Source organism: Babylonia areolata, chromosome 8, assembly GCF_041734735.1.
Source record: "Babylonia areolata isolate BAREFJ2019XMU chromosome 8, ASM4173473v1, whole genome shotgun sequence".
Lineage (NCBI taxonomy): Eukaryota > Metazoa > Mollusca > Gastropoda > Neogastropoda > Buccinidae > Babylonia > Babylonia areolata.
The window spans coordinates 46498215-46520665 of record NC_134883.1 but is presented as its reverse complement, the minus strand read 5'-3'; the positions used below and the strand labels follow the sequence as shown (position 1 = coordinate 46520665).

Here is a 22451-nt window from a genome sequence, read left to right as displayed (position 1 = left end):
TCTAACCATGCCCAGGGAATGGCTGTCTCTGTGACCACTCATCTAACCTTGACCAGGGAATGGCTGTCCCTGTGACCACGCCTCTAGCCCTGCCCAGGGAAAAGCTGTCCCTGTGACCACACCTCTAACCATGCCCAGGGAATGGCTGTCCCTGTGACCACGCCTCTAACCATGCCCAGGGAATGGCTGTCTCTGTGACCACACCTCTAACCTTGACCAGGGAATGGCTGTCCCTGTGACCACACCTCTAGCCCTGCACAGGGAAAAGCTGTCCCTGTGACCACACCTCTAACCATGCCCAGGGAATGGCTGTCCCTGTGACCACGCCTCTAGCCATGTCTACGGAATGGCTGCTCCTGTGACCACGCCTCTAGCCATGCTCAGTGAATGGCTGTACCTGTGACCACGCCTCTAGCCTTGTCCAGGGAATGGATGTCCCTGTGACCAAGCCTCTAACCATGTCCAGGGAATGGCTGTCCCTGTGACCACGCCTCTAGCCATGTCTAGGGAATGGCTGTCCTTGTGACCACGCCTCTAGCCTCCTCCTAGCCTTGTCCATGGAATGGCTGTCCCTGTGACCACGCCTCTAACCATGCCTAGGGAATGGCTGTCTCTGTGACCACTCATCTAACCTTGACCAGGGAATAGCTGTCCCTGTGACCACGCCTCTAGCCCTGCCCAGGGAAAAGCTGTCCCTGTGACCACACCTCTAACCATGCCCAGGGAATGGCTGTCCCTGTCATCACGCCTCTAGCCATGTCTACGGAATGGCTGCTCCTGTGACCACGCCTCTAGCCATGCTCAGGGAATGGCTGTACCTGTGACCACCCCTCTAGCCTTGTCCAGGGAATGGATGTCCCTGTGACCACGCCTCTAACCATGTCCAGGGAATGGCTGTCCCTGTGACCACGCCTCTAGCCATGTCTAGGGAATGGCTGTCCCTGTGACCACGCCTCTAGCCATGTCTAGGGAATGGCTGCTCCTGTGACCACGCCTCTAGCCATGCTCAGGGAATGGCTGTACCTGTGACCACGCCTCTAGCCTTGTCCAGGGAATGGATGTCCCTGTGACCAAGCCTCTAGCCTTGTCCATGGAATGGCTGTCCCTGTGACCAAGCCTCTAGCCTTCTCTAGCCTTGTCCATGGAATGGCTGTCCCTATGACCACGCCTCTAGCCTTGTCCATGGAATGGCTGTCCCTGTGATCACGCCTCTAACCATGCCCAGGGAATGGCTGTCCCTGTGACCACGCCTCTAGCCATGTCTACGGAATGGCTGCTCCTGTGACCACGCCTCTAGCCATGCTCAGGGAATGGCTGTACCTGTGACCACGCCTCTAGCCTTGTCCAGGGAATGGATGTCCCTGTGACCAAGCCTCTAGCCTCTTCTAGCCTTGTCCATGGAATGGCTGTCCCTGTGACCACGCCTCTAACCATGCCCAGGGAATGGCTGTCCCTGTGACCACGCCTCTAGCCATGTCTAGGGAATGGCTGTCCTTGTGACCACGCCTCTAGCCTCTTCTAGCCTTGTCCATGGAATGGCTGTCCCTGTGACCACGCCTCTAACCATGCCCAGGGAATGGCTGTCTCTGTGACCACTCATCTAACCTTGACCAGGGAATGGCTGTCCCTGTGACCACACCTCTAGCCCTGCACAGGGAAAAGCTGTCCCTGTGACCACACCTCTAACCATGCCCAGGGAATGGCTGTCCCTGTGACCACGCCTCTAGCCATGTCTACGGAATGGCTGCTCCTGTGACCACGCCTCTAGCCATGCTCAGGGAATGGCTGTACCTGTGACCACGCCTCTAGCCTTGTCCAGGGAATGGATGTCCCTGTGACCAAGCCTCTAACCATGTCCAGGGAATGGCTGTCCCTGTGACCACGCCTCTAGCCATGTCTAGGGAATGGCTGTCCTTGTGACCACGCCTCTAGCCTCCTCCTAGCCTTGTCCATGGAATGGCTGTCCCTGTGACCACGCCTCTAACCATGCCTAGGGAATGGCTGTCTCTGTGACCACGCCTCTAGCCTTGTCCATGGAATGGCTGTCCCTGTGACCAAGCCTCTAGCCTTCTCTAGCCTTGTCCATGGAATGGCTGTCCCTGTGACCACGCCTCTAGCCTTGTCCATGGAATGGCTGTCCCTGTGATCACGCCTCTAACCATGCCCAGGGAATGGCTGTCCCTGTGACCACGCCTCTAGCCATGTCTACGGAATGGCTGCTCCTGTGACCACGCCTCTAGCCATGCTCAGGGAATGGCTGTACCTGTGACCACGCCTCTAGCCTTGTCCAGGGAATGGATGTCCCTGTGACCAAGCCTCTAACCATGTCCAGGGAATGGCTGTCCCTGTGACCACGCCTCTAGCCATGTCTAGGGAATGGCTGTTCTTGTTACCACGCCTCTAGCCTCTTCTAGCCTTGTCCATGGAATGGCTGTCCCTGTGACCACGCCTCTAACCATGCCCAGGGAATGGCTGTCTCTGTGACCACTCATCTAACCTTGACCAGGGAATAGCTGTCCCTGTGACCACGCCTCTAGCCCTGCCCAGGGAAAAGCTGTCCCTGTGACCACACCTCTAACCATGCCCAGGGAATGGCTGTCCCTGTGACCACGCCTCTAGCCATGTCTACGGAATTGCTGCTCCTGTGACCACGCCTCTAGCCATACTCAGGGAATGGCTGTACCTGTGACCACGCCTCTAGCCTTGTCCAGGGAATGGATGTCCCTGTGACCACGCCTCTAACCATGTCCAGGGAATGGCTGTCCCTGTGACCACGCCTCTAGCCATGTCTAGGGAATGGCTGTCCTTGTGACCACGCCTCTAGCCTCCTCTAACCTTGTCCATGGAATGGCTGTCCCTGTGACCACGCCTCTAACCATGCCCAGGGAATGGCTGTCTCTGTGACCACTCATCTAACCTTGACCAGGGAATGGCTGTCCCTGTGACCACGCCTCTAGCCCTGCCCAGGGAAAAGCTGTCCCTGTGACCACACCTCTAACCTTGACCAGGGAATGGCTGTCCTTGTGACCACGCCTCTAGCCCTGCCCAGAGAAAGGCTGAGACTGCTAACTGCCTGTGGGAGAGGAGGACTGGGGGAGGGGGAGGGGAAGCCCGGGAATGGCTGAGAGTGCAGAGAGCCATGGTCCCCTGGGTGTGGCGATAACCAACATCCAGATGACTGTGATGAGCACAGCTCAGGCAGACACTCCATCATTGCTTGTTTGGCTGCATGCACATCACGTCCATTCGTACATTTCCGCTTAAGACAGCTTGATGTCTCCTCTGACAACTGCTCTGAAAGCTTGTTTGTCCGTCTGTCTATCTGTCTGTCTGTCTGTCACACACACACACACACACACACACACACACACACGCACGCACACACACACACACACAGAGATCAATGACGTCAGGCTGTCCGACCCGTCCAAGCCACTCGCAGATTCCATCAGCAGAAGAACATGTTGAAGGAGAGGAGGGGAAGGAAGAGGAGGCAGAGCAGGAGGAGGAGGAGGTAGAGGAAGAGACGCAAGAAGAAGAGGAAGAAGAAGAAGAAGAAGAAGAAGAAGAAGAAGAAGAAACAAATTATGTACTAATCAGAGTGAGACGTGGAAAGAAGAAGCAGAATAAGAAAGAGGAGAAGAGGAACAAGAAAGAAAAAAGAGAAAGAAAGAAATAAAGGAAGAAAGAAATGAACTATGTATTAATCAGAGTGAGACGTGGACATGATTTGTTTGCAATCGATCAACCATTGATCACCTGCAATGAAGCCCTTCGATCTGACCCACAATGCACTGCGCTTCCAAACGAAAAACTTCCCAGACTCGCACATCCGCACGCGATTGTAAAACACATCCGGACCCTCCCCCCCGTCCCCCACTCTCCTTCCTCACACAAACAACACCCCTGCCCAACACACACACACACACACACACACACACACACACACACACACACACACACACACACATTCATAATCATCTGGTTTACAGTTTTAAATATAGAAACCCCCAACATATTCTAAATTCAATAAATACACATAAACGAATGAACAAATTTGAGAAAATCAATGTTTTCCACACGGCCCAACTTCCCAAGTGTCAGCAGTGTGGGAGCTAGTTATCCGGTTGTTAGTCATAAGCCATGCTAACCAGGGAATTCTCATCACGTCTATCTGGAGTGGGGATATTAATAAAGAATAATTCAGGGCTCTGTGGAGACGGTTATATCAACAGTTAGTAACTCAGGGCTCTATGGAGTAAGGGATATCAACAATCATTAGCCAAACTCAGGGCGATCCGGTGTGGGGGTAATCATGTATTAATAAAGAATAACTCAAAGATATCTGGAGTAGGGGATACCGATAAAAAAGACCCCAACAAACTCACAGATATCTGGAGTGGACAATATCAGTAAAGAATAAATCACGGCTCTGTAGAGAGGATGAGATCAACAAATAACAGTGTTCTATGGAGTGGGTGAGATCAATAAATAACTCAGAGCTCTATGGAGTGGGTGAGATCAGTAACTCAGAGCTCTATTGACAGGGTGAGATCAATAAATAACTCAGGGCTCTACGGACTGGGTGAGATCAATAAATAACTGAGGGCTCTATGGGGTGGGTGAGATCAATAGATAACTCTGGGGTCTATGCAGTGGGTGAGATCAGTAACTCACTCAGAGCTCTATGGACAGGGTGATATCAGTAACTCACTCAGAGCTCTATGGAGAGGGTGAGATCAGTAACTCACTCAGAGCTCTATGGACAGGGTGATATCAGTAACTCACTCAGAGCTCTATGGAGAGGGTGAGATAAATAAATAACACAGGATTCTATGGAGTGAGTGAGATCAATAAATAACTTTGGTGAGATCAATAAATAACTCAGAGCTCTACGGACAGGGTGAGATCAATAAATAACCCAGGGTTCTAATGGACAGGGTGAGATCAATAAATAACTCAGGGCTCTATGGGCAGGGTGACATCAATAAATAACTCAGGGCTCTATGGGCAGCGTGAGATCAATAAATGACCCTGGGCTCTATGGAGTGGGTGAGATCAATAAATAACCCAGGGCTCTATGGACAGGGTGAGATCAATAAATAACTCAGGGCTCTATGGACAGGGTGACATCAATAAATAACTCAGGGCTCTATGGAGTGGGTGAGATCAATAAATAACTCAGGGCTCTATGGACAGGGTGAGATCAATAAATAACTCCAGGCTCTATGGACAGGGTGAGATCAATAAATAACTTTGGGCTCTATGGACAGGGTGAGATCAATAATTAACTCAGGGTTCTATGGACAGGGTGAGATCAATAAATAACTCAGGGTTTTATGGAGAAGGTGACATCAATAAATAACTCAGGACTCTATGGACAGGGTTACATCAATAAATAACTGAGAGCTCTATGGACAGGGTGAGATGAATACTTAACTCAGGGCTCTATAGAGTGGGAGAGATCAATAAATAACTCAGGGCTCTATGGAGTGGGTGAGATCAATAAAAAACAACAACAACAACCCAACAACTGAGGGTTCCGTGGACAGGATAAGATCAATAAATAACTCAGGGTTCTATGGAGAGGATAAGATCAATAAATAACTCGTGGTTCTGTGGAGAGGATAAGATCAATAAAAAAAACTCAGGGTTTTGTGGACAGGGTGAGATCAATAAATAACTCAGGGTCCCGTGGAGAGGATAAGATCAATAAATAACTCAGGGTTTTGTGGAAAGGGTGATATCAATAGATAACTCAGGGCTCTAGGGAGAGGGTGAGATCAATAAATAACCCAGGGCTCTGTGGACAGGGCGAGATCAATAAATAACTCAGGGCTCTATGGACAGGGTGAGATCAATTAATACCTCAGGGCTCTATGGACAGGGTGAGATCAATCAATAACTCAGGGCTCTATGGACAGGGTGAGATCAATTAATAACTCAGGGCTCTATGGACAGGGTGAGATCAATCAATAACTCAGGGCTCTAAGGACAGGGTGAGATCAATAACTCAGAGTTATATGGAGTGGGTGAGATAAATAATAACTTTGGGCTCTATGGAGAAGGTGATATCAATAAATAGTTTAGGGCTCTATGGAGAGGGTGAGATCAATAAATAACTCAGGGATATATGGAGTGGGGGATATCAACAATGATTAGTCAAACTCGGGGCGATCTGGTGTGGAGGTAATCATGTATTAGTAAAGAATAACTCAAAGATATCTGGAGTATGGGATACCAATAAAAAAAATAACGCACAGATATCTGGAGTAGGGGATACCAATAAAAAAAAATAACGCACAGATATCTGGAGTAGGGGATACCAATTTAAAAAACTCACAGATATCTGGAGTACAGCATATCAATAAAGAATAAATCTGGGCTCTGTGGAGAGGATAAGATCAATAAATAAATCAGGGTTCTATGCAGAGAGCGAGATCAATAAATTAGGGTTCTATTGGAGAGGATAAGATCAATAAATAACTCAGGGCTCTAAGGAGAAATCAATAAATAACTCAGGGTTCTATGGAGAGGGTGAGATCAATAAATAACCCAGGGCTCTAGGGAGAGGGTGAGATCAATAAATAACTCAGGGTTCTATGGACAGGGTGAGATCAATAAAAAAAACAAACCCAACAACTCAGGGCTCTATGGACAGGGTAGGATAAATAAATAAATCAGGGTTCCATGGACAGGGTGAGAACAATAAATAACCCAGGGCTCTAAGGAGAGATCAATAAATAACTCAGGGTTCTATGGAGAGGGTGAGATCAATAAATAACCCAGGGCTCTAGGGAGAGGGTGAGATCAATAAATAACTCAGGGCTCTATGGACAGGGTAAGATCAATAAATAACTCAGGGCTCTGTGGACAGGGTGAGATCAATAAATAACTCAGGGCTCTGTGGACAGGGTGAGATCAATAAATAACTCAGGGCTCTGTGGAGTGGGTGAGATCAATAAATAACTCAGGGCTCTGTGGAGTGGGTGAGATCAATAAATAACTCAGGGCTCTATGGAGTGGTGGATATTAATAAAGAGAAACCCACGACTAAAGAGTGGGTGGGCATACTAAAGAATAAAAGAAATGCAGAATAACGACAGACAGTAGGTATAATTTGAAAATAAATCACTACAACTAGTAACAACAACAACAACAAACAAACAAAAACAAAAGACCCCCCCAAAAAAACAACAACAACAACAACCACCAAAACAACAACAACAACACACAACAACCGACTTAGACACGTTGCGGGAGAGGGAGGTTGGGGGATTGAGAGAGAGAGAGAGAGAGAGAGAGAGAGGAGTTTGTAACGTGGGTGGCCTAGAGTTCCAGACATAAAGTACCGAGGAAGGCAAGGTTTGTGTTGGTAAATACATAGGTCATGGAGAAGGAGATTTGACAACTTGTCCAGCTGTGTCAACAAGCGGCCAAGAACAACTTGTCCAGTTGTGTCAACAAGAGGCCAAGAACACCTTGTCCAGTTGTGTCAACAAGAGGCCAAGAACACCTTGTCCAGTTGTGACAAAAAGTTCAACACGAAAGACGCTTTATTCAATTTACACTGCTTTAAGCGTTCATTCTGAGACAGTATGTTTGATCTGTTTTGAGAGAGAGAGAGAGAGAGAGAGAGAGAGAGAGAGAAAGAGAGAGACAGAGACAGAAAGAGATACAGTCAGCCAGCCAGCGAGACATAAGTCAGACACATTTTACAAGGCCACCAGCCTTTCTACAAGGAACTTAGGACTTCTATCACACTGACGTCGCCCTCACCATGAGTACAGAAAGGACCGCTATCACACTGACGTCACCCTCACCATGAGTACAGAGGACCCCTATCACACTGACGCATCACACTGACGTCACCCTCACCGTGCAGCAATGATTTCAAACAACAATAAGCAGTGCCCCTGTAGCTAATAAGTAACTGGCTATCAGGAAGTCATCCAGTCTTCTTACAAGCCGTCAGTCATACGTCGTTTCCATTCATGCGGAAACGTGGCTCGCTTTACCATTTACCATACAAAAGAACAAGAGACAAAGCCTTCATGGCTAGCTCCACTATTTGACACATAAAAGAACAAGGGGAAAAGTCTTCATGGCTGACGAGTGATCCGTGCTGTACAACTACAACACAGTCAAAAACGCCGATTATTTGACGTTTCTAGGGCTTTTAATAATATTCCACCTCACCTTTAGTTTTAGCAAAGAAGCTTATGTAAATGGGACTCACTTTTCCGATTAATTTTTGGATTTTAGACTAACTTACTAACAGCCCCCACTTATTAAAACTGAACGATTATATTTCTACTGTTCGTTGTATAAACACTGGTGCACCACAAGGTACAGTGCTCTCACCATTTCTGTTCACCTGTATTTTCTGAATGCAGAAACTTGACCAATCCGTGTCTACTAGTTAAGTTTGCAGATGATTCCGGACTGACAGGACTGATTACCGATGACGATGATGTTGACTACCAAAGATAAATTGACAGATTAATGTACTGACTTCAGAAAAATAAAACTGGATTAGGTAAAACTAAATCACAAAAATTAAAAGGGTGAACTGGTAAGACACATACAAACATCTTCGAGACAACAAGCTTTTTTGGAATAAAACACCACCGTATTCACTAAACAAAAAAATGCAACAGTCGCATGTACCGTCTAAGAAAAATGAAATCTTTTAATATGTGCAGGCAGATGCTACAAATGTTTTAAGCATCTGTTATCTGCTGCGTTTTAACTTTTGGCACCGTTTGCTGGGGAGGAAACTTGACCAAACATGACAAAGACAGGTCGGAAAAAGTCATTAGGAAAGCGAGTAGGGTGGTGGGTAAAAGACGTGACACTTCCAGTGATATACGCGCGCGCGCGCGCGTGTGTGTGTGTGCGTGTGCGCGCGCGTGTATGCATGTGTGTGTGTGTGTGTGTGTGTGTGTGTGTGTGCAACATTTTATGATAACTTTGTGGTCACTGATTGTATGAAGAGACGGACAGACAGACATACAATTAACTGACTGACAGATCGATAGACTGACATACAGACAGCCAGACTTACAGCCACACTGATTGACCGACAGCCAGCCAGCAGACCGACAGACAGACCAACAGACAGTCATACAGACCGACAAACAGACAAACCACACCTGTCATGAGTGATGGCGAGGACTGAGTGGTCAGTGCAGGCAGACAGTGAAGTGTGGTCAGGTCAGTGTGTGGCCGAAGAACCACTGGACCACCAGTAACAACCTGGGTCTGCACACACATGCAACGACTTTACTTCTTTTGACCATAAGATTTCTCTCCTCTTTGACCTCCCTGATCCTTCTGCCCCACCCACAGGCACACCTAGCAACCCCTACCCACCCCCAACCCAACTTTCTGGGAAAGACTCTCGGAAGGACGCTATATGACTTCATACACTGACAAAATGGGGGAGTAAGACTGGGACAGAAACAGCTGATGGAGTGGGACGGGACAGGAATAGGGAAGGGACAGGAAGGGACAAGAGATGGGGTGGGAGGGGACAGGGATGGACAAGAGATGGGGTGGGAGGGGACAGGGATGGACAAGAGATGGGGTGGGAGGGGACAGGGATGGACAAGAGATGGGGTGGGAGGGGACAGGGGGGGACAAGAAATGGGGTGGGAGGGGACAGGGATGGACAAGAGATGGGGTGGGAGGGGACAGGGGGGGACAAGAAATGGGGTGGGAGGGGACAGGGAGGGACAAGAGATGGGGTGGAAGGGGACAGGGGGGGGACAAGAGTTGGGGTGGGAGAGGACAGGAAGGGGGAGGGGACAGGGGGGGGGGAGGACAAGAAATGGGGTGGGAGGGGACAGGGAGGAACAAGAAATGGTGTTGGAGGGGACAGGGAGGGGGAGGGTACAAGGGGGGAGGACAAGAAATGGGGTGGGAGGGGACAGGGAGGGGGAGGGGACAGGGAGGGGGAGGGGACAGGAAGGGGGAGGGGACAAGAAGGGGTAGGGGACAGGGAGGGACAAGAAATGGGGTGGGAGGGGACAGGGAGGGACAAGAGATGGGGTGGGAGGGGACAGGGAGGGACAAGAGATGGGGTGGGAGGGGCAAGAGATGGGGTGGGAGGGGACAGGGAGGGACAAGAAATGGGGTGGGAGGGGACAGGGAGGGACAAGAGATGGGGTGGGAGGGGCAAGAGATGGGGTGGGGTAGGAGGGACAAGAGACAGGGTGGGGTAGGAGGGACAAGAGACGGGGTGGGGTAGGAGGGGACAGGAGGGGAACAAGAGATGGGGTGGGAGGGACAATAGATGGGGTGGGAGGGACAAGAGATGGGGTGGGGTAGGAGGGACAAGAGCTGGGGTAGGAGGGGACAGGACGGGAACAAGAGATGGGGTAGGAGGGACAAGAGATGGGGTAGGAGGGACAAGAGACGGGGTGGGGTAGGAGGGACAAGAGAAGGGGTGGGGTAGGAGGGACAAGAGACGGGGTGGGAGGGGACAGGAGGGGAACAAGAGATAGGGACAGAAACAGAAGAAATGCATTGCTAGTCACCCCTTCTGGCACGTGAGGTAGTGGTGTGGAAAATACCCACAGGACAAAAAGATAACTGAGGCTCTCAGACACTGACAGGGCCACACAACTCGACTGTAAACACAACAATGAATGAGGGATACCTAACAACAACAACGCTACACACACACACACACACACACACACACACAGGGGAGAGAGAGAGGGGAGGGAGGGAGGGAGGTTAGGAGAGGTAGACAGACAGACAACAGTTACAGGACACTTCTCTTTACTTCAGCCTGTTGCTTTCTGTGTACATAGTTTTGGTCGTTTCAACCAATGTATGTCCGCAAACCACATTGCCACAACACGGCTTCCATTGGCGAGTTATTTCAAAACACAGCAGAAAGAGAATGGAGAAGTCGGCGAAGACGACATGTAAGAGATGTTAGACACGGAGTTGTCCGAGTTGTCTGCAGACTGTCTCCAATATGCTGTCTGTACTGTTCTGGAAGTCACTGCTGTCATTGTTTTCTGAAGGGTAAAATGAAACAAATCCAAAGAGCCCCCAGTCCTTCCTCGTCAGAAACCCCTCCCAAATGAAACTTAAAACGCCTCAGTGATCATCTAAAAGTCATTTCTCAAAGGTCAGGCTCAATCGCACAAAAAAACAACAACAAAAAACACAACAAAACAAAAAATCTGCTTTCAGCTCACAGTTGTTCGTATTATTTCACCTGAGCAAACTCTTGGGTGATAGTGAGAGATTTGTGCGTGCATTTTGGTCCCCTAGAAATACACAGAGCTTTAGGCAGACCGACCGAAACCAATACCCTCCTCCAATGAGGGGGCGTGTCAACATGGCCTTTCACACTGCAGTGATCGCGATCCAGATAGGGAGTGGAGGGATGGAGGAAGGTAATTACGAATTAAAAACAAAGCCGCTCGATCGCATTGTTTTGAAATCATGGGGAAAGAAGTGTTCCGCCTAGCTTTTCCACCTTCTTTCCTCCCTTATTTTTCTCTCCAATTTCCTCGTCTCCTTTTTGGTATACCCAACTCATAAGCAAACTTCTTTCTTCCACTCGGACGACAGACCTGTGGCCTGTTGTCTACCCCTAGGCAAGTGAGGACTTCGAGGAGGAGGAGAGTGTATGCGGGCAAGTAATGTATTATAAAAATGGGGAGGGGGGCGCATTACAAAGATGAAGAGGGGGGAGGGAATGTATTAACAAAGGTGGAGGGAGGGATGTATTACAAAGATGGGGAGGGGCAGGGAATGCATTACAAGGGTGGGACGGGGAAGGTATCACAAAGATGGGTAGGGAAAGGGGATAGGGAATGTATTACAAAGAGGGGGAGGGAATGTATTACAAAGACGGGGAGGGGGGGGGTAGGGAATGTATTACAAAGACGGGGAGGGGAGTGGGGGAATGTATTACAAAGATAGGGAGGGGGAGTGGCGGATGGTATTACAAAGACGGGGAGGGGAGTGGAGGAATGTATTACAAAGATAGGGAGGGGTAGGGAATGTATTACAAAGACGGGGAGGGGAGTGGGGGAATGTATTGCAAAGACGGGGAGGGGGAGTGGCGGATGGTATTATAATTACAAAGATAGGGAGAGGGAGGAAGGGAATGTATTACAAAGATGTGGAGGGGGAGGGGCAGGGAATGCATTACAAAGACGGGGAGGGGGAGGGGGGGAATGTATTACAAAGATGGGGAGGGGGAGTGGCTGATGGTATTATAATTACAAAGATAGGGAGAGGGAGGAGGGGAATGTATTACAAAGATGGGGAGGGGGAGGGAATGTATTATAAAGATGGGGAGGGGGAGTGGGGGAATGTATTACAAAGACGGGGAGGGGGAGTGGGGGAATGTATTACAAAGATGTGGAGGGGGAGGGGCAGGGAATGTATTACAAAGATGGGGAGGGGGAGTGGGGGAATGTATTGCAAAGATGGGGAGGGGGAGTGGGGGAATGTATTGCAAAGATGGGGAGGGGGAGTGGCGGATGGTATTATAATTACAAAGATAGGGAGAGGGAGGAAGGGAATGTATTACAAAGATAGGGAGAGGGAGGAGGGGAATATATTACAAAGATGGGGAGGGGGAGTGGGGGAATGTATTACAAAGACGGGGAGGGGGAGTGGGGGAATGTATTGCAAAGATGGGGAGGGGGAGTGGCGGATGGTATTATAATTACAAAGATAGGGAGAGGGAGGAAGGGAATGTATTACAAAGATAGGGAGGGGGAGGAAGGGAATGTATTACAAAGATGTGGAGGGGGAGGGGCAGGGAATGCATTACAAAGATGGGGAGGGGGAGTGGGGGAATGTATTACAAAGACGGGGAGGGGAGTGGGGGAATGTATTACAAAGACGGGGAGGGGAGTGGGGGAATGTATTACAAAGACGGGGAGGGGTAGGGAATGTATTACAAAGACGGGGAGGGGAGTGGGGGAATGTATTACAAAGATGGGGAGGGGGAGTGGCGGATGGTATTATAATTACAAAGATAGGGAGAGGGAGGAAGGGAATGTATTGCAAAGATGAGGAGGGGGAGGGGCAGGGAATGTATTACAAAGACGGGGAGGGGGATTGGGGGAATGTATTACAAAGATGGGGAGTGGGAGTGGGAAATGTATTACAAGGATGTGGAGGGGGAGGGGCAGGGAATGTATTACAAAGATGTGGAGGGGGAGGGGGAGGGAATGTATTACAAAGATGGGGAGGGGGAGTGGGAAATGTATTACAAAGATGGGGAGGGGCAGGGAATGTATTACAAAGATGGGGAGGGGGAGGGGGAAATGTATTACAAAGATGTGGAGGGGGAGGGGCAGGGAATGTATTACAAAGACGGGGAGGGGGAGTGGGGGAATGTATTACAAGGGGGTGGGGGTAGGGAATGTATTACACAGATGGGGAGGGGGAGGGATTAGGCTGAGCCGCAGTGGTGACAGGGGTGAGATGAAGGTTTTTATGCCAGTCTGGATTTGCACTCCTGTGTTAATCATTTTCTATATTTCCATCACGAGTTTGCTCTCCTGCATGGCATACATGACACGCAAGACGTACATTAGATAATGGGTTCCCCTTTGTATGAGGTACATGCATGACATGAAAGTTATCATGGTGAACAAAACCAGAGTAAAAAATCAAATCATAACAAAACCAGGAACAAAAATACACTATTTAACCAGAACACTACCAGAAGATAAAGGGTGTCTATTTAACCAGAACACCACCAGAAGAAAAAAGGGTGTCTATTTATCCAGAACACCACCAGAAGAAAAAAAGGTGTCTATTTAATCAGAACACCACAAGAAGAAAAACGGGTGTCTATTTAACCAGAACACCACCAGAAGAAAAACGGGTGTCTATTTAACCAGAACACCACCAGAAGAAAAAAGGGTGTCTATTTATCCAGAACACCACCAGAAGAAAAAAGGGTGTCTATTTAACCAGAACACCACCAGAAGAAAAAAGGGTGTCTATTTAACCAGAACACCACCAGAAGAAAAAAGGGTGTCTATTTATCCAGAACACCACAAGAAGAAAAACGGGTGTCTATTTAACCAGAACACCACCAGAAGAACAAATGGAGTCCATTCAAGTCCATTAAACCAGAACAAAATAAGAGGAAATGGAGTCTATCAAATTAGAAGTTAACACCACCAGAAGGACAAAGGGAGTCCATTAAAGTCCATTAAACCAGAACAAAATGCTACTATAACTAATAATAATAATAATGTACATTCATATAGCGCCCTTTCTCTCTAAGAGCTCAGGGCACTCCACATGAAAGAAAAAAATATTGCAAATTACAAATCATTCATAACCACTCTTTCTCAAAACCCCTCCCTCCGCCTTTCTCACTCTTCGTGCATCCAAAGTGAGCTTTATGAGCTGACATCGGTGGTGATGGAGAACAAGGAAGCTGAGAGCGCTTATCGATAGGTTTTAAAAAGATGAGTTTTTAGAGATGAGCGAAAAGCAGAAATAGAATCAGATGCACGGATATAATGATGAAGGTTGTTCCTGATGTGAGGAGCAGCAATGAAGAAAGAACGTTCACCAAAGGTTCTTGCATTGACACGAGGAGGTTTCAAAAGTAACAGTCTGAGGAAGAGCGGAGATTTAAAGAGGGAGTGTAAACACTAATAGGGTCAGAAAGATATGTAGGTACCGCGGAGTGGAAAGCAGAATAGCAGAGACACGCTACTTTGTATTTAATTCTCGCTTCAATGGGGAGCCAATGTAGAGTGCGGAGGTAGGGAGAAATGTGATCAGTATGTGGGGCTCTGAGACTGAGAGTCAAACGGGCAGCATTGTTTGGAAGTATTTAAATTCGCTGAAGAAGAGTATGTGGACAGCCTTTGAGAAGAGAATTACAGTAGTCGTTTCGTGACATAAGAGTTTTAGTAGTTTTAACAGAAAGTTACTGACGGATTGAGTTGATGCGACGAAGTTCACAACTGATTATGCGTATCGGATTTACTACCTGAGCGTGCATCGCGTGCATGTGAGGTTTGAGTCAAGAATGACTCCAAGGCTCTTTGCTGATTAAGAGAACTAAACTGTGGCATCACCAATCACAACAGAGGCAGGAAAAAAAAAGTAGATGTGAACATCCTTGCAGAGGAAATAATCATAGCTTCACTTTTGTCATCATTTAACTTTAATTTGTTGAATGTCATCCATGATTTAACATCGAGAATGCAATCCTGCATTGACAGAATCAGACTGTGTCCTTGGTTTGTTTCTGAAGACTTTTGTAGCTGAGTATCTTCAGCAAAAGAGTGGTGAAGAACAGAATAGCCAGAAATGACATCAGAAAGAGGAGCAGTGTACAGAACGAACAGAACGGGGCCCAAGAAAGAGCCTTGTGGCACACCATAGGAGATCAGAGTTGGATCAGACTTGAAGTTGTTAACAGAGGCAGTCTGGAAGCGGATGGATAGGTAAGAAGAAAACCAATTCAGAACTGTTCAAGCCTGGAAAGGAATATACTGTGGTCTATTGTGTCAAACGCAGCCGACCGATCTAGCAAAGTTAACACAGACAGTTAAGTTACAGACAATAACAGGTCATTAACTACTTTCAACAAAATAAGAACATAGGGAGTCTATCAAACCAAAACATCATCTGACGAACAAAGGGGGCTGATTAAACCAGAAGAAAATCAGAACAAATGGAGTCTTTTAAACCCAAACCAAATCAGAACAAAGGGAGTCTATTGAACCAGAAACCACTAGAAGAACAAAGAGGGTCTATAGAACCAGAAACCACTAGAAGAACAAAGGGGGTCTACTGAACCAGAAGAAAATAAGAACAAAGTGAGTCTACTAAGTTAGAAGATAAAACCACCAGAAGAACAAAGGCAGTCTAACAAACCAGAAGTCAACACCACCGGAAGAACAAATGGAGTTTATTAAACCAGACGTTAACACCACCGGAAGAACAAAGGGAGTCTATTAAACCAGACGTTAACACCACCAGAAGATCAAAGGGAGTCTATCAAATCAGACGTTAACACCACCAGAAGAACAAAGGAAGTCTATCAAATCAGAAGTCAACACCACCGGAAGAACAAAGGAAGTAAACACCACCGGAAAAACAAAGGAAGTCTATCAAACCAGAAGTAAACACCACCGGAAGAACAAAGGAAGTAAACTCCACCGGAAGAACAAAGGAAGTCTATCAAACCAGAAGTAAACACCACCAGAAGAACAAAGGGAGTCTATCAAACCAGAAGTAAACACCACCGGAAGAACAAAGGGAGTCTATCAAACCAGAAGTAAACACCACCGGAAAAACAAACGAAGTCTATCAAACCAGAAGTAAACATCACTGGAAGAACAAAGGGAGTCTGTAAAACCAGAAATAAACACCATCGGAAGAACAAAGGAAGTCTATCAAACCAGAAGTAAACACCACCAGAAGAACAAAGGAAGTCTATCAAACCAGAAGTAAACACCACCGGAAGAACAAAGGGAGTCTATCAAACCAGAAGTTAACACCACCGGAAGAACAAAGGGAGTCAATAAAAGCAGAACAAAACCAGAAGAGCAAAGGGAGTCTACTGAACCAGAACAAAATGGAAAGAATACAGGATGTAAGGGAAGAAGTGTCACGATGACTGCAGATAACGCGTGCTCCTCCTCCTGTTTTCCTAGCCACCATTCCACGTCAAGTGCGCTTGTTCTTTTCACCCTCTCTGTTCTGGCTCAGTTCTGCCTTCATTTGTATTTGTATCTGTATTTGTATTTGTACTTCTTTTTATCACATCAGATTTCTCTGTGTGAAATTCGGGCTGCTCTCCCCAGGGAGAGCGCGTCGCTACACTACAGCGCCACCCATTTTTTTGTATTTTTTCCTGCGCGTAGTTTTATTTGTTTTCCCTATCGAAGTGGATTTTTCTACTGAATTTTGCCAGGAACAACACTTTCGTTGCCGTGGGCTCTTTTACGTGCGCTAAATGCATGCTGCACACGGGACCTCGGTTCATCGTCTCATCCGAATGACTAGCGTACAGACCACCACTCAAGGTCTAGTGGAAGGGGAGAAAATATCGGCGGCTGAACCGTGATTCGAACCAGCGCACTCAGATTCTCTCGCTTCCAAGGCGGACGCGTTACCTCTAGGCCATCACTCCACTCATGAACTCCTTTACGGATAATTTTTTTTGTACATTCTGACCACTTGACCTGCGTATCGGGACTGTGCGAGCTAGTCATCTTCCGCTTTCCTTAAAGTTAAAAACAAGGAGGAAGGTGGCAGAATGGTTAAGACAATTCTGACAATACAATGTCCATGAGGGTTTGGGTTCGACTGCCAGTCTCTCGCTCTTTCTAGCAGATTTGACAGGAAAATCAAACTTAGTCATTCGGAAGAGACGATAAACCGAGGTCCCGTTTGAATGGCGCACTGGAAAAGAAACCATGGCAACAAAAGTGTTGTCCTCTGGCAAAATTTGTACAAGACATCCACTCTGATAATCATGTACACAAACATTCATGCATGCATTCAAGGCCTAACTAGCGCACTGGTTTATGCTGCTGTCAGGTATCTGCCAGGCAGATGTGCAGAGTATACGGATTTGTCAAAATGCATTGAGGCCTCCTTGAGAAGCTGAAACTGAAACCAGCATACTTCAGGCAGATGTGGTGTAGCGATTACAGATCAGTCCGTTCGCTTTGACACCTTATTGAAACTCAAATTGAATCAATAGTGTTGAACTTTACCTTCTGGGGTCCTATGTTTTGGACTTGCTTTTACCTTTTATTTTCTACACGTAGAATCCCCCCCCCCTCTCTCTCCAAACAAACACGCATACACACACACACACACACACTCGTATATATATATATATATATATATATATATATATATATATATATATATATATATATATATATATATATATATATATACATACATATACACACGTAGGACTGTTGTTGGGTTTTTTTTAACCAAGAGGGCTTCATCCTGGCCTACGATGAAGGAAATGACCTCATTACCCATCGTTCAGACTGGGCGACACTACCGACAAGATCAGGGCTGAGAGAGAGAGAGAGAGAGAGAGAGAGAGAGAGGACAAGAGTCTACGTCAAATATGGCTTGTAAAGGTATAAAAGAATGTCGTTTCGTAAATATACAAATGATTTAGAACACGCTGAAAAAAAATTACTTGGCGAAAAAGAAACAAACAGTGTCTTCATAAGTTTCTCTACTGTCTGTCTACCTTTTAAACAGGGCGGCGTACAAATGCCAGAGGAATGGTTGTTGGAATGTCCGGCAAATCAACTCATCAACCTTAATTATGAGAAAATGAAATGATACGTCAACAATACGTCAATGCATGAGAAAACACGGCAAGGAACCGATTGCTCAGTGCCAAGCGACAGGGAAAACACAACAATGAACTGGTTGCTCAGTGCCAAACGTCAGAGAAAACACTACAATGAACTGATTGCTCAGTGCCAAACGTCAGAGAAAACAGGACAATGAACTGATTGCTCAGTGCCAAACGACAGAGAAAACACAATGAACTGATTGCTCAGTGCCAAACGACAGAGAAAACACGACAATGAACTGATTGCTCAGTGCCAAACGACAGAGAAAACAGAATGAACTGATAGCTCAGTGCTAAACGACAGAGAAAGCACAAGGAACTGATAGCTCAGTGCCAAACGACAGAGAAAACACGGCAAGGAACTGACTGCTCAGTGCTAAACGTCAGAGAAAACACAATGAACTCATTGCTCAGTGCCAAACGACAGAGAAAACACAATGAACTCATTGCTCAGTGCCAAACGACAGAGAAAACACAATGAACTGACTGCTCAGTGCCAAACGACAGAGAAAACACAATGAACTCATTGCTCAGTGCCAAACGACAGAGAAAACACAATGAACTGATTGCTCAGTGCCAAACGACAGAGAAAACACAATGAACTGATTGCTCAGTGCCAAACGACAGAGAAAACACGGCAATGAACTGATTGCTCAGTGCCAAACGACAGAGAAAACACAATGAACTCATTGCTCAGTGCCAAACGACAGAGAAAACACGACAATGAACTGATTGCTCAGTGCCAAACGACAGAGAAAACACAATGAACTGATTGCTCAGTGCCAAACTTCAGAGAAAACACTACAATGAACTGATTGCTCAGTGCCAAACGTCAGAGAAAACACAATGAACTGATTGCTCAGTGCCAAACGACAGAGAAAACACGACAATGAACTGACTGCTCAGTGCCAAACGTCAGAGAAAACACGACAATGAACTGATTGCTCAGTGCCAAACCCTGTCACAGAAACTCTGCAGCACCAGCAGCAGAAGCGAACGCTGCTAGGGCAGCAGTGATCATGTTCAGTGTGTTGCAATGCTCATCAACACTCTTCCCGTCAGTTCATCTCACAACTCACATGGAAGAAACAATACAGACACAGGCAAGGAAGAAACAATGTAGAAAGACTTAGGGAAGAAACAATACAGACAGTGGTAAGGAAGAAACAATACAGGTCAGGAAGAAACAAGAAGAAACAATACAGAGGTCAGGATGGAAGAAACAGTACAGAGGTAAGGAAGAAACAATACAGACACAGGTAAAGAAGAAACAATACAGAGGTATGGAAGAAACAATACAGACAGATGTAAGAAAGAAACATTACAGAGGTCAGGAAGAAACAATACACACAGAGGTCAAGAAGAAACAATACAGAGGTCAGGAAGAAACAGTACAGAGGTAGGGAAGAAACAATACAGACAGATGTAAGAAAGAAACAATAGAGAGGTCAGGAAGAAACAATAGAGAGGTCAGGAAGAAACAATACACACAGAGGTCAGGAAGAAACAATACAGAGGTCAGGAAGAAACAATAGAGGTCAGGAAGAAACAATACACACAGAGGTCAGGAAGAAACAATACAGACAGAGGTCAGGAAGAAACAATACAGAGGTCAGGAAGAAACAATAGAGGTCAGGAAGAAACAATACAGACAGAGGCCAGGAAGAAACAATACAGAGGTCAGGAAGAAACAATACAGAGGTCAGGAAGAAACAATACAGAGGTCAGGAAGAAACAATACAGACAGAGGTCAGGAAGAAACAATACAGAGGTAAGGAAGAAACAGTACAGAGGTCAGGAAGAAACAGTACAGACAGAGGTCAGGAAGAAACAGTACAGAGGTCAGGAAGAAACAGTACAGAGGTCAGGAAGAAACAGTACAGAGGTAAGTAAGAAACGACACAGAGGTAAGGATTCTTATACAGAGGTCAGGAAGAAACATTACAGACAGAGGTCAGGAAGAAACATTACAGACAGAGGTAAGGAAGAAACAATACAGAGGTAGGGAAGAAACAATACAGACAGATGTACGAAAGAAACATTACAGAGGTCAGGAAGAAACAATACAGACGTAAGGAAGAAACGATACAGAGGTCAGGAAGAAACAGTACAGACAGAGATCAGGAAGAAACAACACAGAGGTCAGGAAGAAACAGTACAGACAGAGATCAGGAAGAAACAACACAGAGGTAAGGAAGAAACAATACAGAGGTAAGGAAGAAACAACACAGAGGTAAAGAAGAAACAATACAGACAGAGGTAAAGAAGAAACAATACAGAGGTAAGGAAGAAACAATACAGACGTAAAGAAGAAACAATACACAGGTCAGGAAGAAACAATATAGAAAAGGCAGAAATAACACAGAGAAGGAAGAAACAATACAGCGACGAGGAAGAAATAATACAGACAGGGAAGAAAACAGAGAGGTAATAAGGCGGAAAGAAACAGAGGCATGGCAGGGCCCACCTGAAGCAGAGCACAGCGGCAGCGTGGTGCGACAGAGGACAGCACTCCACTCTATCATCGCCACAACAAGTGAGACCACTCCTCCTGCTGCCCACTGCTCCCTGCCCCGCCACACACACACACACACACACACACACAGAGTGGCGGGCAGCTCACACACGGCAGCAACAGCCGATCAGCACACTGTGAATGTGCTACCCCATAAGTGCATTTGTAGGCACGTTTTGGACGATGTGTCTGTATGTGTAAGGACGTATGGCACTATGTGTCCATATGTGTAGGTAAGTTTGGGACTATACACGTACCTGTATGTGTTGGTATGATTAGGACTATATCAGTAGGTATGGTGGGAACTATATCAGTAGGTGTGGTGGGAATTCAGCGTCTATATCAGTAGGTGTGGTGGGGACTATATCAGTAGGTGCCGTGGGGGACTCAGTGTCTATATCAAAAGGTGTGGTGGTGGAGGACTCAGTGTCTATATCAGTAGGTGTGGTGGGAACTAAGTGTCTATATAAGTAGGTGTGGTCAGGGACTCAACGTCTATAATCAGTAGGTGTAGTAAGGGACTCAGTGTCCATGTCAGTAGGTGTGGTGGGGACTCAGTGTCTACATCAGTAGGTGTAGTAAGGGACTCAGTGTCTATGTCAGTAGGTGTGGTGGGGGACTCAGTGTCTATGTCAGTAGGTGTAGTAAGGGACTCAGTGTCTATGTCAGTAGGTGTGGTGAGGACTCAGTGTCTATGTCAGTAGGTGTAGTAAGGGACTCAGTGTCTATGTCAGTAGGTGTAGTAAGGGACTCAGTGTCTATGTCAGTAGGTGTGGTGGGGACTCAGTGTCTACATCAGTAGGTGCCGTGGGGACTCAGTGTCTATGTCAGTAGGTGTAGTAAGGGACTCAGTGTCTATGTCAGTAGGTGTGGTGAGGACTCAGTGTCTATGTCAGTAGGTGTGGTGGGGACTCAGTGTCTATGTCAGTAGGTGTAGTAAGGGACTCAGTGTCTATGTCAGTAGGTGTGGTGAGGACTCAGTGTCTATGTCAGTAGGTATAGTAAGGGACTCAGTGTCTATGTCAGTAGGTGTGGTGAGGACTCAGTGTCTATGTCAGTAGGTATAGTAAGGGACTCAGTGTCTATATCAGTAGGTGTAGTAAGGGACTCAGTGTCTATGTCAGTAGGTGTAGTAAGGGACTCAGTGTCTATGTCAGTAGGTGTGGTGGGGACTCAGTGTCTACATCAGTAGGTGCCGTGGGGACTCAGTGTCTATGTCAGTAGGTGTAGTAAGGGACTCAGTGTCTATATCAGTAGGTGTGGTGGGGACTCAGTGTCTATGTCAGTAGGTGTGGTGGGGACTCAGTGTTTATATCAGTAGGTGTAGTAAGGGACTCAGTGTCTATGTCAGTAGGTGTAGTAAGGGACTCACTGTCTATATCAGTAGGTGTGGTGGGGACTCAGTGTCTATATCAGTAGGTGTGGTGGGGACTCAGTGTCTATATCAGTAGGTGTGGTGGGGACTCAGTGTCTATGTCAGTAGGTGTGGTGGGGACTCAGTGTCTATATCAGTAGGTGTGGTGGGGACTCAGTGTCTATGTCAGTAGGTGTGGTGGGGACTCACTGTCTATGTCA

The 22451-nt window shown here is 46.8% G+C and overlaps 2 protein-coding genes across 2 annotated transcripts in view; both read right to left on the bottom strand.

Moving 5' to 3' along the window:
• The window catches only part of LOC143285304 (uncharacterized), a 188015-nt gene that overhangs the window by 78548 nt on the left and 87016 nt on the right, over positions 1-22451 (bottom strand). The gene's annotated exons all lie outside the window — the stretch shown is intronic.
• Positions 1-22451, bottom strand: part of LOC143285207 (FMRFamide receptor-like) — a 71733-nt gene that overhangs the window by 36293 nt on the left and 12989 nt on the right. Inside the window, exon 2 of the mRNA XM_076592453.1 lies at positions 9156-9264. The gene's annotated coding sequence lies outside the window, so the exon portion shown is untranslated. The remainder of the gene's footprint in view (positions 1-9155; positions 9265-22451) is intronic.